Source organism: Apodemus sylvaticus, chromosome 5 (genome assembly GCF_947179515.1).
Source record: "Apodemus sylvaticus chromosome 5, mApoSyl1.1, whole genome shotgun sequence".
NCBI lineage: Eukaryota > Metazoa > Chordata > Mammalia > Rodentia > Muridae > Apodemus > Apodemus sylvaticus.
In genome coordinates, this window is record NC_067476.1 from 98,043,269 (window position 1) to 98,063,044 (window position 19,776).

General features: G+C 38.5%; 1 long non-coding RNA gene across 5 annotated transcripts in view; it reads right to left on the reverse strand.

The window, feature by feature from the left end:
* The window catches only part of LOC127685723 (uncharacterized), an 89,990-nt gene that overhangs the window by 21,507 nt on the left and 48,707 nt on the right, over positions 1–19,776 (reverse strand). For all 5 annotated transcript variants that reach the window (XR_007977916.1, XR_007977913.1, XR_007977914.1 and 2 more), the window contains exon 3: positions 14,506–14,813. This is a non-coding gene — a long non-coding RNA (uncharacterized LOC127685723). The remainder of the gene's footprint in view (positions 1–14,505; positions 14,814–19,776) is intronic.

Consider the following 19,776-nt stretch of genomic DNA (forward strand, 5'->3'; position numbering starts at 1 on the left):
ACATTCCCAGGGGCAGTCACAGTATTTACACCTAGCTTACCATGAGGTTGTAAAAATAACTCCAGGAGAACATTTTTAGGACATTTACAATCTGAATTAGACAACAAAAACTACGTAAATAAACAAAAATTCAGGCATTTCTCTGTGGAAAATAGCTCCTGTAAATTCCGATGTTTGATGAAGGTTGTATTTTTGGAAAACCATGTCATTTGAATTTGAGAGATGGGTTAGGCTGAAGAAGGGGAGCAGGAGCCCTACCAAGGCTTAGGAGGGGGGGTTGTCTTTCCTCTTGAGAAGAAGCGCAAGAGGCATAAGCCCTTCCTTCCCCCTGCCTCATGATAGGAGCAGGATTCCAAGGATTGGTCCAGTGACTTTGCGCTTAGGCCAAGATTGATTGCAATCCAGGGCTTTGTTTTGTAATGCCTTATCCCAATGGAGGCATGGATAAACAGACAAAATGACTAAATTGGGCAGCAATCTGACCTTTCAGAATAGAGGCAGTTTAAAAAACTGCATCAACTTTCCTTTGAAGAAACAAGCTTCATGTCACTGAAGGGAGCCTTATCGCTTAGTTCATTTCTTTCCACGAGGCCACACTACACTTGAATTACCAAGAAATAGGAGTACCTGGGCTTTGGCCTTCTTCCCCCTGCCCCCACTCCCAACCCTCTTCCCCTTGAGTTCAGAAAGAAAATAGTGTTACTAGTCAAGTGATCACTGTCAAAACCACAGCAAGTGCCAAACAAGGCAGAGCCAAGCGATCATTAGTTCAGCATTCAGCTCAGATTTCTCTAATGTTCAATTAATGGGCTAGATTTCATCCAAGTTGGGATTTTTTTTCTTTTCTTGTAAAGTCTTGGTAATGCTTTAAGTCATCTTTTAAAGGGGTTGTACAAGCCAGGTTTACAGTCTTTAATCGGCTAATATTAAATTTTAAAAACTGAACTTTGGTTTCTGACAAACTTAGGTATTCCATTTTCATTGCGTACAGTTTGAAATGAGTAGTTCAGTAAACTGAAAGAATTTGTTAAGAAATGGACCCGCACCACATTAGAACTGAACATATGTGGCTTAATGACTTAAGATGTAAATAGAAAATCCAGCTGTCATTTATTGAAAGTTTCTGGTATAGGTAGGGAAGTGACAGAGAGAAATTTGACCATATCTCTTAAATCATCCTGGTAACTATGAATGAGAGTCTGCCTTCCACATAAGTAAATTACATCTAATGTTTCAAATATTGAGAATGCTGTCGTATTTTTTTTTCTTGACAAATGCCACCATTTAAAAAAGCATCTACAAACATGAAAGTAACCAAGCAGAACTTTCAAAAAAGAAAGGAAAGCAATACCATAATTTTTGTTTGTAAACCCATTGACATAAAGAGTCTAACCTGTCACAAATTATGCTTCATCGCCGTCTGTTATTTAGGAACAGTCAAAGCCGACAGCATTTTGCTTTCATCAATTTTGTGTTAGAATTTCGAGAGTCTGAATTTGGGAAGACAAGGGACGGGGAGCAGGATAATGTATCTAGACGGTTTCTCTTCCCTGGACATGTATACTTGAGCTCAGAGATCGAATGCTGAAGAATGTACTTGCTGCTTCTAAAAGGTAACTCGTGGGTTGTTTACAAATAGTTTAAGAGCCTGCTAATGAGAGTCAGAAAGGAAAGGAAAAAAACCCAAACAAACAAAAAACAGAAGAGGGGAGAATTGGTTCCAGGGACAATCACACCATCGTCAAAAAGATTAACATGCCACTAGGGGACAGCAGAAAGTCACAGAATAAGGCAACTGGCAGGGACCAGAACAAAAGGCTTTTCTTTGTCGAAAGAGAGAGGGAGATGGGGGAGAGAGAGACAGAGACAGACAGAGAGACAGGGAGAAGAGTGAGAAAGAGAGAGAAACAGAAAGAAAGATTTCCAAATCCAAATCATTTTACAAGTGAATTCAAAATGTAGTTTTTAAAAGCAGTAAAAAAAAAAAAAATGGCCAGCAATCTATTTTTAGATTAAGTTCTGTGTACCAGAAATAAAAAATATATATAACTGTTATGTTGACAAATTCAAGCATAATTCTATTTGCTGCTACTTAGGGTGAAGAAAAGTTTATGTCAGAAACAAAGCAAAAAAACAAACAGAGCCGAGTACTGTGAAACCTATTAGATGGAACACACTAGTGAACAAACCCAGCGTCGGCTCAGCCAAGCCTAGGGTAAAGAGGGTCATACCCATTTTCAACAGGCAAAGAAGTACAGGTAACTAAAACGTTGATCACAACTAGCCCAGAAATTGGGGAGTGGAGTGTTGGACAGTAAACTGGAACAATTACACTTAATTCTGAGTATTGTGGGAGTTGAAGTAGCTGTAGAGGGCTGAAACAATTCAACATTGGTGATAATCTTAGAAGCTAATGAGCATCCTTGAGCTATTTGCTGTGTGAAACGCCCATCAGTGTGTCTGTGCTTCTACAACCGCGATCATTCCAAGCACCATAGGTTTGCAACCAGAGATAACTGCCTTAAAAAAGCAAAGTTCTTATCACTCAGCAAGACTTAGACTTTAAGCTTCTTTTCTTTTTCTTTTCTTTTTTTTTTTTTTAGACTTTAAGTTTCTTAAACCCATGAGTCTCCTTCCTTAGACTGATCTTCACAAGGTCTGCATCACTGGCCACTCAGTCCATATCTACCCTGCTAACAATGTCAATGACATTTGGAATTATTATTTTTATTTATTTATTTATTTATTTATTTATTTATTTATTATTATTCAGACACTGCCTCTTTGATGTGGACATTTCTCGTCCTTGATTTGTGTTGTATGTATGTACTGTTTACCTGACTCATAGTCACCATTTCCCTTTATGTCATAAAATCAAAAGGTTGGGAAAGCTTTGAGAAGTCACTTCATCCCCTTTCTGGTTTGTGTGTATTGTTTTGTAAAGGCAGAAATAAAATATGGCCAATCTGCTTCTTGGCCCTGATTCTCATATTTAACTACACCGGTTCTACAAAAAGGGTCAACCAGCAATGAGCACTGTTTCTCACACACTTGGACAATTAGAATTCTTTTCCCATGAGCAAAAACAAAACTCTGGTTAAAATAGTCTGCTTATTATAAATACCTCCCATACTTTTTCTTTTTCTTTTCTTTATGTATCCACCCCCCCCCTTTTTTTCCCATTCTGTATTTCCTTTTCTTCCAGCCAAATATCCTAAGTGATACAGTTCATTCATGCCATATGGTCTCTGGCCCCAGATCACAATTTATCCACTCTTTTCCTCTCCGGGGCCCTGCATGGGGGATTGTCCTTTCCTTTTTATTTTTCAACTTCAACTTTCTGACTTAAAATATAATTAATAACCATAATTCAACACAGCCTAAATCCAGAAAACCTGATGGTTCTCTCCTTGCACCTCTCCTGGGGTTGGGAAGGCTTCTTAACATCTTGCTCGAATCCCCACTGACTGCACTTAAGGCTCCACGGTTTGCACTGTCCTCAGAGGAAACGGAGACCAGCTGTTCACCTCTACCTGCAAAGGGCTGTGTTCTGTCATGGATGCGAGGGCTGCTGGTAAGCCCTCCAGCTCTGCCTCTCCAGACTAAACAAGGCCGCTGCTTCACCCCTGTTTCACTGGGGCTATTTCTCAATTCCTCAGCCTTCTTGCTGCTGTCTCTAAACCTACTGTAAACTCTGCACATTTGGCAGAAGTCTTGGGAAAAAAAAAAAAAACAGGACACAATAGGATAATAAGTAATTGATTAATATTGCATTTAATTTGGACAGCTAGTCATCTACACTCCTGAATTCATCTGTGACTGTATTTGTGTATGAGTAACAGGGCTATGCTGTAACCCATAAGTACCGTGTTTTCCTTACTTAAAGTTAAACAAATCCTTCCTGATTCATAATTAATGTTTTTCATTCTAATAGTTAACTGTTTTTTTACTTTTCCTCCAACAATGCTTACTTTTTTCTTTGCTCCTATATTTCTTTTTACCTCAATTGTTTCTTCCCAAATTTAATTCACAATAATCAGCACAATGACAAATGTATAAGTATTTAGAATGCAAAATTAATTGAAATGTATATTTAAATAACTTTCTCATGGTGTTTAGTGTGGCTTAAAGAAATGGAGAGTCTGAAAACTATTAGTGCTACATTAAGAACAAAGGAAATATTTTCTTTCAAACAAAAAAAATCTTTATTAGCCTGGCATGAGAAAAAGAAAGAAGAGGGCAACAAGAAGTGATGTTAACTTCTGCAAAACTAAGAAGCGTTTGACCTTCACCCTTCTCTCAATCTCAGGGAAACTCTGTGACTTACACACGTTTCCTTGCAGCAGCACCCACTGCCGTGCCTCGTGTTTTATCAAGACGGAGAAGACAGAAGTGAAGAGAGTTCCCTCTTATCCTCATCCCTGCCACTTGCAAATCGCAGCATGCGTTCCACTTGCTTGCCTCGTAGGGCAGGTTATTCCACTTAGAAATCATCTTCAGTTTTAAGTCTGGAGATAAGAACACAGCAAATTCTGCACCATTCCCATGATAAGGCGCTGACAAACAAAATGACCAGTAACAAGAATACAGTAAGGAAAAAGCAAAGATTACTATGTCCTGGTGCTGCCTAAAAACTGTACTGTGACCAAAAAAAAAAAAAAACGGAGGGGGGATTGCTAATTCCTACAGCTTTAACATAAAGTTATGCTTTGATGCTCTAAGTGGTCACACCAGTCATGTACATAAAAGGAGATGGCTATTTTGAGCAAAACACTCATTATCTGCTGTTTATCCCATGCCATAATTTCCTTTTATGGTGCTGGGGATTGAACCCAGAACTTTGCGCATGATAAATGTGTGTTCTATTCCTGAGACACATCCCCCCATCTGTGTACCACAAACCTGGTCTTTTAAAACAAAATCAAGAAGTTCTATAAAACTTCTTGTATGATTTATTACCCATTCATCTCCAAAATAACCTTCACCAGAATGGAGAGGAGGGTGAAGAGGGGCCATGCAGGCATTAAACCTTCAGCCATGTTATCTCATTGAGATGCTAGCCTACAGAAGATGGACTCATGCACAGATGCTCCTGGGGCCCACTGCTTCTAATGCCTGCATCCAAGAGGCTCATAGGGCAACATAAAATATCTGTTGACTCCATGTGCACAGGTTTTGGACACAAGAGCCCTTCTCTTTATTAACGCTTAAAGCCCATTAGCTACTTTGATGAAAGAAGTACCTTCCAGTTAGGAGAATGAAGAAAATTAAAGGTCCATTTTAAAAATAATTTCAAATATTGAAAAATAAAATAAATAAAGCATTGGGAAAATATTCTAGCTGTCATCTGGTCCATGGTGAATGTAGCCAGACTGTTTACTTACACAGGGGTCAGAGCTGTAATCAGGACCTTAAAAAGTACAAAGGAGACCAGTAAAAATGAAATAACATAAGCTCTAAATGTCATTCTTACCCACTGAAGACCTTACTTGAGGACATTCAAAATTCTGATGTCAGTGGAAACAATTCGAGTTTAAGAAAAACCTAAGTGCTAGTACAGGTCTTTATAAAGAACTCTGAGCTGTTCCTAATGTGAAAAGCCATACGGAGGTACAGTGCAGGCTCCCCACCAAGGAACGCAGCCCATGTCCTTCCAAACAGGCTTGCTGGCACGAGGCATGTGAAATGGAAACAGGTGTCCTCCAAATGGACAGTCCTCTTGTCTGGAAAATATGAAGGACCTTTTTAATTATCCTTGTTCCCTTTGTCTAGAGTCTAGACTTTAGACTCTAGAAGGTTTTCCTCTGATTGTTCCACAATGCCTGGTATTATGAGCCTTTCCCTCTCAGAATCTGCAGTCTTCCTTTTGCCTGTTTCTCTGGGATCCATAATCTCCCTTTTCCTATGGAGCAAGGATATTTACTTTGCTAAATTACACGTGTGTCCCATGCCTACTGATGTTCCTTCTTCTCTCTCCATCATTTCTTCCTTCCTAGGGAAGGGAGTCAGGCTACCCAAGATAACGAAGAATGTCTCAGGAAGAGTACATTTTCTTTTTTCAAAATGCAGAGCACCAACAGATGCAAAACCTTAAAGGTCTTATCCATAAAAAAAAAAACATTGTCTGCGTTATATACACGCTGCCTCTGTATCCTGGAAGTGTTCTTGGGACCAGAGTAAAGCCAGCCACTTACCAGATCACTAGAAATTTCATTTTCTTAAAAACAAAACAAAACAAAACAAAACAAAACAAAAACAAAACAAAACAAAACAACTTTTTTATTTCTCAAAAAATTTACAAAGGATACCTCTGGTATAATTTACTAAAAGAAAGACAGATACCACTCTCCCCACATACACACACACACACACACACACACACACACACACACAATCTGAATACTTCAGGAAGCTCTAACAACAACAAAAGTAGTTTATCAATTCTGCTCTTACAGGAGACACAATTTAAGTAACCTATTGTGCATTTCATTTGTAAATAATTTATTACTGAGTCCAAGCGGCCACGCTTTCTAACGTGTCTAAATCAACAGGAGGCAAGACACAGTGCAAGGGCTCGCCATTAGCTCAACTAAATTTTTGTCAAGAGTATATGAACGGCGTGGTTAATATTTAATCGAGCTTATAACCCAGAAAGGCTCTGTCATCTACTTCATTGCAATGATACACTAGGCTCACTTCGGTCTGCATTCCTCTTTTTGGTAAAAAGAGAAAAAACTGGCTAAATTTCACGTGAATGGAGCAGTTTTAGAAACTAAGTTTTAGTGTGCTCTGTGATCCCACCTTTAAGAACAGATTGGCCGTTTATGTGCGGATTGTCACCCTCCCGCCTTCTACCCTCCAAGAACAATTGCTGTACAGGTTTTCTATCTCTGACTCCCCGTGATGGTCCAGGAGCCCAGAGAACAATGGATGGGTTTCCTATAGAGCCTGCTTGATAGTTCTGGGGTGTGAAAGTCTCTCCTGCAGATCAGGCTGATACTGCATATTCAAGCTCATACAATGATGTGTTTATCATTGCCGGTGACCTTCGTCTCTGAAGTTTCCTGACAACCTTCCACAGTTATTGACATTACAAATACCAGCAACCGCGCACAGGGCAAAGTATAACCTTTCATTTACCTTCATGTCCCTCAAATGACTTGTGTGGGGAGTTTCAACAAAAGCGGCAAACAATGATACTGTTGATTTCTTCCCCCTTAACTTGCTAAAATGTTTTTCCATTTCCCTCTTGTTCTCAGAAAATCATGCCAATAACTCTCTACAAAGGAAACGATTTCAAATGAATACAGGTAATTAGAAGTGTCAAGAAATCAGCAAAGTAGGGTGTCTGCCATCATTTCTGTGGAAAGAGTGCCAGATTCTCTTTCAAAAAGGTCTTTGTCATTTTTTTAATAGAAGGTAATTAATGTAGACTACAGTAGAATACTCAGGATCCCAGTCGCTTGTCTTTCTTGCCACAGAAATGGGACCATAAAGATGTTTTGATATCTAGAAACAATCTTCTGGGGTTATTTAAAAATGACTTTTAATTACAAAAGTAGTCCTTTTACTCTTTTCATTTTAAAAGAAATAAAAGGATTTAGAAAGAACATATTTATTAGAAGACAAAGGAAAGAAAGTTTTAAAGGAAAAATTCTCTGGAAAGTGAAACAACGGAATTTTCTTCAGCTGACAAGACGTGAGGTTGCTCTATATTAACCTATAATCTCCAGTTCTTCTAAGAATAAGAGAAATAGCATGCACTACTGTCCTACTGAATATAATCACACACTTCTGACACTGTGATACGATAGGCGATATGGGAATTTTTTTTTTTCTCGACAATGAAAGCTGAATTGACTATTTGACTCTATTAAAGTCCTCCCTGACCTTAGGCAGGTGTTGTAGCTCAGTGGGAAAATGACATTTCTTAGTATGCACTAGGCCTTGGGTTCAATCCTCAGCAGGGGCTGGTAGCACCCCTCCATGACATCATGTTTAGAATCATCCCCATTCATTTGAGAGAAGAATGAAATTGAAGTCAATCCTAAGTTTACCCACAGGCCCCCCCATGTGCTGCTGTGTGCTGTGCAGACAGAATGAGGCTTCTCGGGGTGTTACGTGTGATTCCGTGTGCAGTCATTCACAGCACTTTACTCTCCATAGGATGTTTCCTATCTTAAAAGATTACAGTCTTTGTCACAATTGTAGCCTGAAAACTTGATGTGAGAAATTAAAATCATGAGGTCATTTCAATATTGACTTTAACATTGAAATATTGATTAATTTAGTATCGATAGAACTGGCCCCATAACCATAGAGATCCAAGTTTCTTAGGCCATGGTCTTATTTTATATACAGGCATGTAAATAACCCAATAAGTAGTCCGATTATCATTTCTTCCTAGAAATAAGATACAGTGGGGAAACACATTCAAACTCTTCTAATAAATATTTGTCAACGCAACGAATGAGAAAAAGTTCCATTTTCCTTCTTAAGCCACTATTTTGAGATTATCTTCTTTTGTAGAATCCATTCCATTTGTCAGATGAATAAAAACGTGAAATCTTAATTAATGTGTTAATCATATGTTATATCATTTACTAGTATATATTGGGAAATCAGAATTTATTGTATTTTAATGGATGAATCAGACAATCAAATCAAATTTTCAGAAACAATGAACCTTACAATTTTAGAAAAAAAATACTATATCACAGGCATGATCTTTAAAAGTGGATGTTAAATTAATTCCTAAAATGTAAAACATTTACCTTTAATGTTTTGCCTTCTATTTGTGATATTGCAAAGTGTCACGGAATCATTTCTAATAGATATACCTCCAAAAGTTAAGAAAGTACTAAAATAGAAATTTAGTCAGATTGATTCAGGAGTAAGCAAGGTTCAATGCCATGGATCAGTCCAACATTAGATTGTGACAAAGGTACAATTATCAGGGGCTGTTTAGTGCTAAAGGATAATAAATTAGAGATTTGAAACTGGGATGAACTCAGAATTATAAAAATCAAGAGCCAGGGCATAGGATACGGTCAGGCAGAAGGAAGGGCAGGGCCCTGGCAGGAGCAGTGTGGGAGGGACACAGCAGTTGCCAGCTAGACTCAGAGTGAGGCAACACTGATTTCTCTATTACACAACTCATGCTCCTTTAGCTCAGAACCAAAGTGCTCAGAGAATCAGCCGCCTGTGGCAGGCCTGGGCAACTTGTGTTGCCTGGACTACCCGGCCCTGTCACCTCGGTGAATATTATCATGCTGCTTTTTCAGATCGTATGATACAAAAGCCCTTACCTACAGTCAAAGGATATTAGAATATTTCAACTAAAATGGCAGATGGATCTGTATCTGCTGCCTTTCTTACTTGAGAAAGAATAACTGTATGAGGGGACAGATCATTACTTTGTGTATGGCAGGGAAGAGAGAGAAGGAGAAATGGACATGAGCCACTTTTCTGTTGATTTTCAAGTTTTCTCTTAAAGAAGTTGTCCCTATTGATTAAGCACTGTCAAAAGTAATAGAAAAACATTAACAGCATTCAAACACAAGATTGCTGGATCTGCTTTGTTGTATATTGTGTGTTGTGTAGTGTGTGTTATGTAAAATCTAGGCAGGGTCATTCGTAGTAAATAGCTAGTAACAGTCAATGCTCTCACTCTTGCAGGGACTATTTATGTTTCAACCATCTTTATTCTCCATCCCAAAGATACATCAACACACACTAGCTTAAATAACACCTTTTACAGCAACTAATTCTCCTGGCACACCTTCAGAAAAATCCCTATTCTTACTGGCTGAGGAGCGTGTACGAGTTTTAAATCTGTATTTATAATTATCCCAGACTCTTGCCAATTTCTTTACCCAGTATATTAGGTTCTTGAAGCACTTTGTCTTATTCTTTAAGATCCATATATATGTTCTCATACATAATTATAGATAATATCTACACTTAAATTTCCTAGTCAAGTCATAGCTTCCAAATTATGAATTGCTAACATTTGCATTTGTCCTTAAGTTGTGCAAAATGAAAGGTACGGGATCAAGATCTACCTTTGTACCCACCCCTTCCCTCATGGAGGTAGGATGTGCTATTTGAATAAGGTTGGCCATACCAATTATTCTAATTTGCAATAGAATATTATTCTTCAACTTGTACATCTGGCAGAGGTACATTTGGAGGAAGGTATAGGTTATAAAACCAGAAAGGGGCAATGAAAGGGAAAAGGGGGTCTTAAGAAGGGTTAGGGAAGGGACAATAACAAAGTACCAGGCCATGTGTGTGACACAAAGGCTTGTGGGAGAGTAGAAAGAGCGCCAGCTGGAAGGTCAGGAGTGGGTAGGGGAACGAATAGGGAAAGAGGATCAACAAAAACAAAGTGTATATGAAAAATCTCTTAATGAAACCCTTTGCTTTATAGTTTATATCTAAAAAATAATTTAAAAAATTTAAAAGCTAACGCATAGAGCTCTCCTTCAGTAAATATTAATTTAAACAGTACTTTGGGATAAGCCATCAGTAATATCTAATGCCATGCTTTGCCACAGATGTCCCTGTCCGTCTGCATTTATGACTATATTGCTCACAGTAGCTAAGATGGGACCTCCTAAAGGCCCGTGAAGGAACAGATGAGTGAGTAAGGAAGACGTGGTACACAATCACAATGGGACTTTATTTGATTGCAAAGAAAAAAAAATTATGACATATGCAGGAAAATGAATGACAGTAGAGCTTGTTTCAACAAAATATGACAGTCTCAGAAATACAAATATTGCATATTTTCTCTCATATATATGACAGAGCCTCAAACATATTACACATATAAAGAGTGAGAGAACATGAAGTAGAAGACAAAAAAAAGGTAATGAGGGGACAAAGTATGTTTTCCTTTATATAACATATTATTAATACATAATATATATATATGATATAATTTAATCAAAGCAGAAAAAGGACACTATCCAGAGGAGGTATTGAAAGAGAAATTAACATGAGCAAAATACAAAAAAGTACAATTATATATATGAGTCTGTCTAATGAAGGCTATTATTTTTTATACTAAAAATTGTTTTAAATTTTATAAGAATAAAATCCATGTAATATGTGTTTGGAATTTAATTTTATACATCCCCCCCCCCTTTTTTTTGAATCTTTTTTTTATTCGATATATTTTTTATTTACATTTCAAATGATTTCCCCACTCCCAAAGAGTCCCGTAAGCCCCCTTCTCTCCCCCTGTCCTCCCACCCACCCCTTCCCACTTCCCCGTTCTGGTTTTGCTGAATACTGCTTCATTGAGTCTTTCCAGAACAAGGGGCCACTCTTCCTTTCTTCTTGTACCTCATTTGATGTGTGGATTATGTTTTGGGTAATCTAGGTTTCTAGGTTAATATCCACTTATTAGTGAGTGCATACATCCCCCCTTTAATGCTAGCAAAGTAAAGTCAGGCTGATCTCTCAGTGTTTGAAACATCTAAGGCCATGCTGAGTGCAGACAGTGACTGTCACTGCCCAACCTCCTGCCCTTTACACGTACTCGTAACCTCCTCTCTCAACACAAAAAAGCAAAACCTGTTGCCTAACAGTTTTTCCTGATTCTCCCATCTATATTCTAGAACTGTGTTAAACAATGAAGTAATGGAGTCAGCAGACATTAACCTTTCTATAAAAAAGCTGAACTGAATTTGCAAGAAATTCAGTATCCGAGAAGGCACTATGAAAGACAATTTGCATCTTCCTGAAATGTGAATCCAACATTTTATTCAATCTCACTCCCAAGTTCACATTTCCAGTCTCTACGCTAGCATTTCTCCCTAGACACCTGTAACTACCCTGTCCTCTATCTGTCCCCCTTTGGGGATCCGTACTACACAGTGATGTTTCCAAGGACCACTCAGAAGATGTTATCCCTCTGCTCAGAAATCCTCAAGGAAGTGGGCATTTCTCAGGCTTGCCCAGCCGGCGTATGTGGTGTTGTGTCATGTGCACAGACCGTTTTCTTCCTGGGCCATTTCCCTGCCTCACTAAACCCCAACCTTAGAGTCTTTGAAAATATTGATCCTTTACTATTATCTCACCATTCCCTTGGGTCTGTGCCCTCAAAGATCATGTCGGAGATGCCACAGGCTCTGGTTTAGCTGGTCCAGGCTGGGGCTGAAGACGCTGTACCTCCAGGAAGCTCTGCGCTAGTGCCAGGGGAGGTCTGTTTAGCCTCTGGCTTCGGCTCTGACTCTACTCGCTTGGGGATGCTCTTCAGGAGTCCAAGTCTAGGCCACTTTCTTTTGACATGTGCTCTCATAAATCTGCTTTTCTTTCCATATTCATCATAATAATCCAAAACTAATAATGCTACTAACTACAGACTAATAAAGGTTCAATGGCTATTTCATCCCTTATTATACATTACATAAAAACAAAGAGCTTATTACTAAGTCCTCACTAACTACCAAGATACTAGGACCATAAGACATATTTGATAAGTTTCTGGAAAGGTGGCTCAGTGGTTATATACTGCTCTTGCAGAAGACCTGAGTTCAATTCCTAGCACCTATACTGAGTGGTTCACAACTGGCTGCAACTCCAGGTCCTGAGGGATCTGACGCTTCTGGTATCCGTGGTTATGTCTGCACTTAACATGCACATACTGCCCACATATGCACACAAACACACACATACCTAAAATTAAAAAGAAGTATTGAATACATAATTACTAAATGAATTAAGGCTAGAAGGGTGGACACAGTGGTAAATCACTGACATTTAGGATAATGGAGTGTTGAAGCTTTTTGGTGAAATGAGAGCCATGTAGCTTATCACTTTCCTTCTGATTTGTTCGCTTGTTTGCCTTCTCAATTAGAAAATCTCCAAAATGTACCTTCTATAGTAATAATTTAACACCAATGTTTTGGTTTTCAATTTTAATAACCTTGCTTCCACTTTTCTACTGTGACTCTTCGTTGTATCTTATCTTTAACTGTCTAATCCATTGATGTTTTAGGGGGAAATGGTTTTAGTTATAAACAAGACACACCAAGTACATTTGCAGTTATTATTAGCTATATATACAAAACATGGACTCTGGCATTTCCAAGAAGATATCTGACTCCAACCTTCATAAATTATTACAAGTATGGCCTTAGAAAGGTAGCTTTCATTTTCTATTTAGTGAGGTTATAAGGTTTAAATGAAATGTTTTTAGAAACAATACTGGACCTCCACATTGTAAAAACTCAAAATGTTGCAATTTCTTATTGTTTTTATTGCTAATGGATACAAGTAATTAATAAAACTTATTTTCATATGCCCTTGCCATTTAGTTTAGACTATAGATTCAGAGTACTCCATTAGCTAAGGCTTTTAAAACATGACTCAAGTAGGCTCAAAATTTAAGCATACTATGAATGAATCTTAAAAAAAAAAACCCTACATAATATTGACTTACATGCAAATCACACTACATACAGTGTAATTGATTGCTTTGCACAAAAGCATAAAGCCAGTCAGTGGAAGTAAAAAGTCTACCATTGGCATAAAACCCAAAACCAACAACTATTTCAATCATTTTGATTCCCCAATAATGTCTTAATAGTCAACATTAAATATCAAGATATCAAGAAAGGGGTTTGAAACACTGATTGTAAATTTTATAGTAGAATAAATAAAGTTGGGCAATTTATATTGAAGACACTTGTCCACAACCAAAGATGCTACAAAAAGCATCTGCCAATTCTGAAAAACAGGGAGTAAGTAGTGTGCTTAGCAAAGCTTCTATTCAAAGCATACTAAGTGTGCTGGTTCCCTCTGTGTAAAAAGCACTTAAGTTTTAACTGCATCTTGGAGTTAATTGATGATCAACATAAAATGTAACAATGAGGCAAAATTTGGCATTTAAACAGAGGGGCCTTACTGTCTACAAGCAGGGGCCTGGCAGGTACTGCCTAGATGGAAGGTATAAGGACAGAACAGGATTAAAGGCCTCACAAAGTTCTAAATAGGTCCTCTTCACACACAGCCTTTGGCTGTTCCCAGAGGAGACTTTTTAAAATACGAGAGAGAACAACAAAAAAAAAAGGGGGGGGGGGAGGATGGGATTATAAAATGTTTTCCCTCTTAGCAAAAGTTAATCTCAGTAGCCCAGTAGGGTTTTATGTGCGTTGTCAATGCAGACAGATTAGATGAAAAAGAAACAAGTCATTTATAAGGAAAAGCTTCAAGTGGCCAGAACTTCTCCTGTGAGATTAAAGAGCTGTTACGTTTTCTATTTAATGCTTTCAGCTTTACATCTGTTTCTCACAAGTCTTCAAATAGGAGGAGAGTATAAAAAATAAATAAATAAATAAATAAATAAATAAATAAATAAATAAATAAAGGAAAGAAAATTTGATTTGAGTCAGAGAACCTGTCATGCTTCTAACCAAAATTCAGAGTATCCAAGCTCATAAAGAGGTGCCAATGCCTCTTCCCTATAAGCAACTTGAACTGACTTTTACTTACCTCCAAGAAATGCACCTCAACTCAGTAAGCCCTTGGGTGAGTGAGTTCAAATCCTCTGTCTCTTGCTGTCCCCTTCCCCAGCAGGGCCTCTGCAGCCAAACTTTGGTGGAATAACCAAAGCTCTCCTTTAATTCAGTTTTGAGATTTCCAGGTTGTGCACGAACCTGTTCTTCTAAAGCTCAATTCCATTCAAATCAGGAGAAGGGGGCAAGTTCTCTCTTGCATGACGGGGCTTTAAAATCGTGCATATTGCTTCTACAAACGTACAGATTCCTGCAAATCAGAAGAATTCCATACAAAAGAAAATTCTTCCACGAAAAGAGAAAAGGAAAAAAAAACAGTTAATTTCTGGTGTAAGGAAAATGACACTCCACCCTTCAAAAACGTGCCAAGCTGAGGGAAAATGAAACGCAACATTCTAAGGGCTGAAGTGCAAGAAAACCCTCTGTCGTGAAGACATCCAAGTCTTGTTTGAACTATTTACACCATATGTGTCCCAATAAGGCTCCTTTCTGATTAAATAATGACAAGTAAGTGGAACCAAAGAGGGCTTCAAAGACCCTTGAATCTTTACACAGCTTTTTGTAATTTCGTAAGTGTGAAATTTAGCTATCATTATACAAATGTTCTAAAGCATAATTTTCTTGGTCTGTAAAATGTGTCTAGGAACATGATGCTGTTCTCATGGTAGGCACTGGAAAAAGTAGGGGAGAATAAATTAATAACAAATGAATGTTTAGGAAAGAGATGCTAATGACATATGTATATCTTTTAAAATTTAAAGAATAAACTGAATTGCATAAAAAAGAGTATTTGTGGACTTAAGTGGACAACTGTTCCTTTAGGCTGAGAATTAACCAAGTAGGTTAGGTGGCATGTAATAATTTACAGTGCTGGCTACACACATGTGGTGCACACAAAGAGGAGGAATTGCTAAGAATCCCAATATCCTGTCAGGCTGTGGGAAGATATTTCTAACAAAATGTTGAGTATAAAAGGCTGGAGAAACTTTTTACATAGTAAAATCAGAAATCTTTCATTCTAATATGAAACTATACCAGATTAAAGTGGGGGAAAAACCAATAGGGGATAGGGTTCTTTTAATTTTGATGAAAGTAAGCATATAAAATTTCTATGTGTATGACTGTATATGCATACATGTATGTGCACATATGTACAAACATGCTCATGCACATGTATGCTCTGGCATGTGGAGATGAGCGGTCAACACTAAGTGTCCTCTTCTACTGCTTTCCTTCTTATTTTTGAAACAAGGCTTCTCAGGGACCTTGAAGCTCACTGACTTAGCTAAGCTGGCCGGGCAGTGAGATCAAGAGTGCGTTTGTCTCCATCCCACCCCCAGCACTATGGTTACAGCTGTATACATTCACATCATTTTTTTTTTTTACACAGGTACTGGAAGCATGGACTTATGTCCACATCCTTGTACCCTGTATGGGTGCCATAGCATAATGTTGTTTACAATGTCTGAAACCCTTTAAGACTGATGATATGACTAGTCAAAAAGAGCCAGATGAACCGTTTGGCAATTCAAGAGTTTCTAGGCAAACACTTCAATTCTGAAGACTAATGGGTGGTGTTGGTTGACAACTTCATAAGATCCTGATTATGTCAATTGCCCCAGAAGAGGAAGAAATAGATGAAGATAAGAACATACTTTTTTTTCAAAAAAAAAAAAAAATTAAGCTAGGGAAACAAGGCCAAAACTCTCAGACCATTTTCATACCACAAGCACTGCTTTTCTTTTTTCTTTTTTTTTACATTTTTTATTCGATATATTTTTTATTTACATTTCAAATGATTTCCCCTTTTCTAGCCCCCCACTCCCCGAAAGTCCCGCAAGCCCCCTTCTCTCCCCCTGTCCTCCCACCCACCCCTTCCCACTTCCCTGTTCTGGTTTTGCCCTATACTGCTTCACTGAGTCTTTCCAGAACAGGGGGCCACTCTTCCTTTCTTCTTGTACCTCATTTGATGTGTGGATTATGTTTTGGGTATTCCAGTTTTCTAGGTTAATATCCACTTATTAGTGAGTGCATACCATGATTCACCTTTTGAGTCAGGGTTACCTCCCTTAGTATGATGTTCTCTAGCTCCATCCATTTGCCTAAGAATTTCATGAATTCATTGTTTCTAATGGCTCAATAGTACTCCATTGGGTAGATATACCACATTTTTTGCATCCACTCTTCTGTTGAGGGATACCTGGGTTCTTTCCAGCATCTGGCAATTATTGAGGTACTAGCTCGGGCAATTCGACAACATAAGGAGGTCAAAGGGATTCAAATTGGAAAGGAAGAAGTCAAACTATCATTATTTGCAGATGACATGATAGTCTACCTAAGTGACCCAAAAAACTCCACTAGAGAACTCCTACAGATGATAAAGAACTTCAGCAAAGTGGCAGGTTATAAAATCAACTCAAGCAAATCAGTGGCCTTCCTATACTTAAAGGATAAGCAGGCTGAGAAAGAAATTAGGGAAATGACCCCCTTCACAATAGCCACAAACAGTATAAAGTATCTTGGGGTGACTCTTACCAAACATGTGAAAGATCTGTATGACAAGAACTTCAAGACTCTGAAGAAGAAAATGGAAGAAGACCTCAAAAAATGGGAAAACCTCCCATGCTCATGGATTGGTAGAATCAATATAGTTAAAATGGCCATTTTGCCAAAAGCAATATACAGATTCAATGCAATACCCATCAAAATCCCAACTCAATTCTTCACAGAGTAAGAAAGAGCAATTATCAAATTCATCTGGAATAACAAAAAACCCAGGATAGCTAAAACTATTCTCAGCAACAAAAGAAATTCTGGGGGAATCAGTATCCCTGACCTCAAGCAATACTACAGAGCAATAGTGTTAAAAACTGCTTTTCTACTTTGTGGTAATATTCGATACCCAGCCATCTAGAGCCTTTATGGTAAACTATCAGAATGTAGCAACTCAGCCTCACCACCATAGTTTCTTAGATGCTGAAGGGAGTTGAAAGGGGAGATCTGCTATGGCATATAATGGGATGCTTAACAGTCTTCAGGTTAGTGTCAACATCAACACATGCCTAGGTCTATACCTGTGGTTCCCAACCTTCCTAATACTGTGACCCTTTAATACTGTCCCTCATGTTGTGGTGACCCCACAACCATAAAATTATTTCATTTCTACCTCATAACTGTAATGTTGCTACTGTTGTGAATCTTAATGTAAATATCTGCTATGCAGGATATCTGATATGTGACCCATAGGTTGAGTTAAAGAGTTAGGAAACCTCCTGTGACAAATCTGACAGCTAGAGTGTTCATTCTCCTTCAGTATCCTTAGGGAACATATACCTTAGTTTGAGAAGAAGAAGAAGGAGAAGAAGAAGGAGAAGAAGAAGAAGAAGAAGAAGAAGAAGAAGGAGAAGGAGAAGGAGAAGGAGAAGGAGAAGGAGAAGGAGAAGGAGAAGGAGAAGGAGAAGGAGAAGGAGAAGGAGAAGGAGAAGGAGAAGGAGAAGGAGAAGGAGAAGGAGAAGGAGAAGAGAGAAGAAGAAGAAGAAGAAGAAGAAGAAGAAGAAGAAGAAGAAGAAGAAGAAGAAGAAGAAGAAGAGGAGGAGGAAGAGGAGGAGGAAGAGGAGGAAGAAGAGGAGGAGGAGGAGGAGAAGGAGGAGGAGAGGGGAGGAGGAGGGGGGAGGAGGAGGGGGAGGAGGAGGGGTAGGAGGGAAGAGGAGGGGGAGGAGGAGGGAGGAGGAGGGGGAAGAGGAGGGAGGAGTAGGGGAAGGAGGAGGGAGGAGGAGGGGGAGGAAGAGAAAGAGGGGAAAGGGAGGGGGAAGAAGAAAAAGGAAGGAAAAAGGGAGGAAGAGGAAGGCAGAAATTTGCCATGGCTCTTTTTTGTAACAAGAAGAAAACTCAAACAAGCTTAAGCCAAAAACACTGAGACTGATGCTGAAAAGGCCCATGGTAAACTGGTTCAGTACCCCTGATTCTTGTATGATATAACCAGGAATCCCAGTGCATAGCATCTCTTGTTCCATCCACTGTGTTTAAGATGCTAGATACCTTCAGTAACTCCTGGGATCAAATTAGTTCCTGTCTCTGAATAGCTCTTTACACATACAGACAGACACATAGATACAGTTGTGCCTGCATATATACCCCCCCACACACTCACACACATACGCACACACCATCTCTCCACTCCAAATTTTCTGGTCCTAATCAGTACTGTTCTACATTGAGTTTTGAAATTATTTTGAGTTCATCTTGTGAGTAAGGACATGGAACTCAGTGATTGTTTCCTTTAGAGTAAGCACCCATCCTTGAAAGTACATATAAGGTCAACTCCTGAAAAAATGGAAAATAAAAAAGGTGAATATATCCTAAGTAGAAGGAAACAGTATATGTTGATACTATGATGTGATAGATGGTAGATATATGGATGATATATATTTATGTATATGTGATAGACAGATGATAGACAGACAGGATTATAGAGGCCAGATAGGAAAATAGATAGCTAGATGAGAGAGATTCTATCTATTATATCTATTCCACAGATTTTTTTTCCACCTATGTTGTCCAAGTCTTTGACAGAACAAGAGCAATATGGAGTAGGAATTTTCCCAACGAAGATGCAAAAAGAAATAGAAAAAAAAAAGAAAAAAACAAAACTATTGTGTGTGAGCATCATGAGGCTTTGCAGGTTTTATAATAAAGAAGCAGATAAATGAACATAGTGGTGAACCACTTCACAAATATGGTGATATTAGCAAACAATGCAAGAGTACCAAAGACAAATTTTGCAGTGACCCATGCCATCTGCTGCCTGGCATGGTCTAGTAGAAAACTGAAAATCCTGTCACCAACACCACATGCCTTCAGCCTTTCAACAAAGCAGCATCCAGTCACCCAAGGTGTTAGGCATAAAATGACTAGTCAGAAACGCACTTGTTTGGGTGACTATCTCTGATAATCCCACACAGCTTGTGGTAGGATGGAATGTGTTAGAAGCAGTGAAATGAACTTAAGACATGCGCCGTGGGGTGAAAGATGAGTGTGACTGTGTTTTGCAGTGACTGACGTAGACAGAGCTTATGTTGGAAGATGTTTCAGAAAGCTGTGAAATAATAACTCAGGGGAAATTCTTGGTGAGGTTAATAAAAACTTTAAGGACAGCCTTGAATGCAGACATAAAGTACATCCATATTCATGTGCTGACTGAAAGAAGCAAAAAGTCCTTCAGATGAGAGACAATTAGGTACAAGAAGAA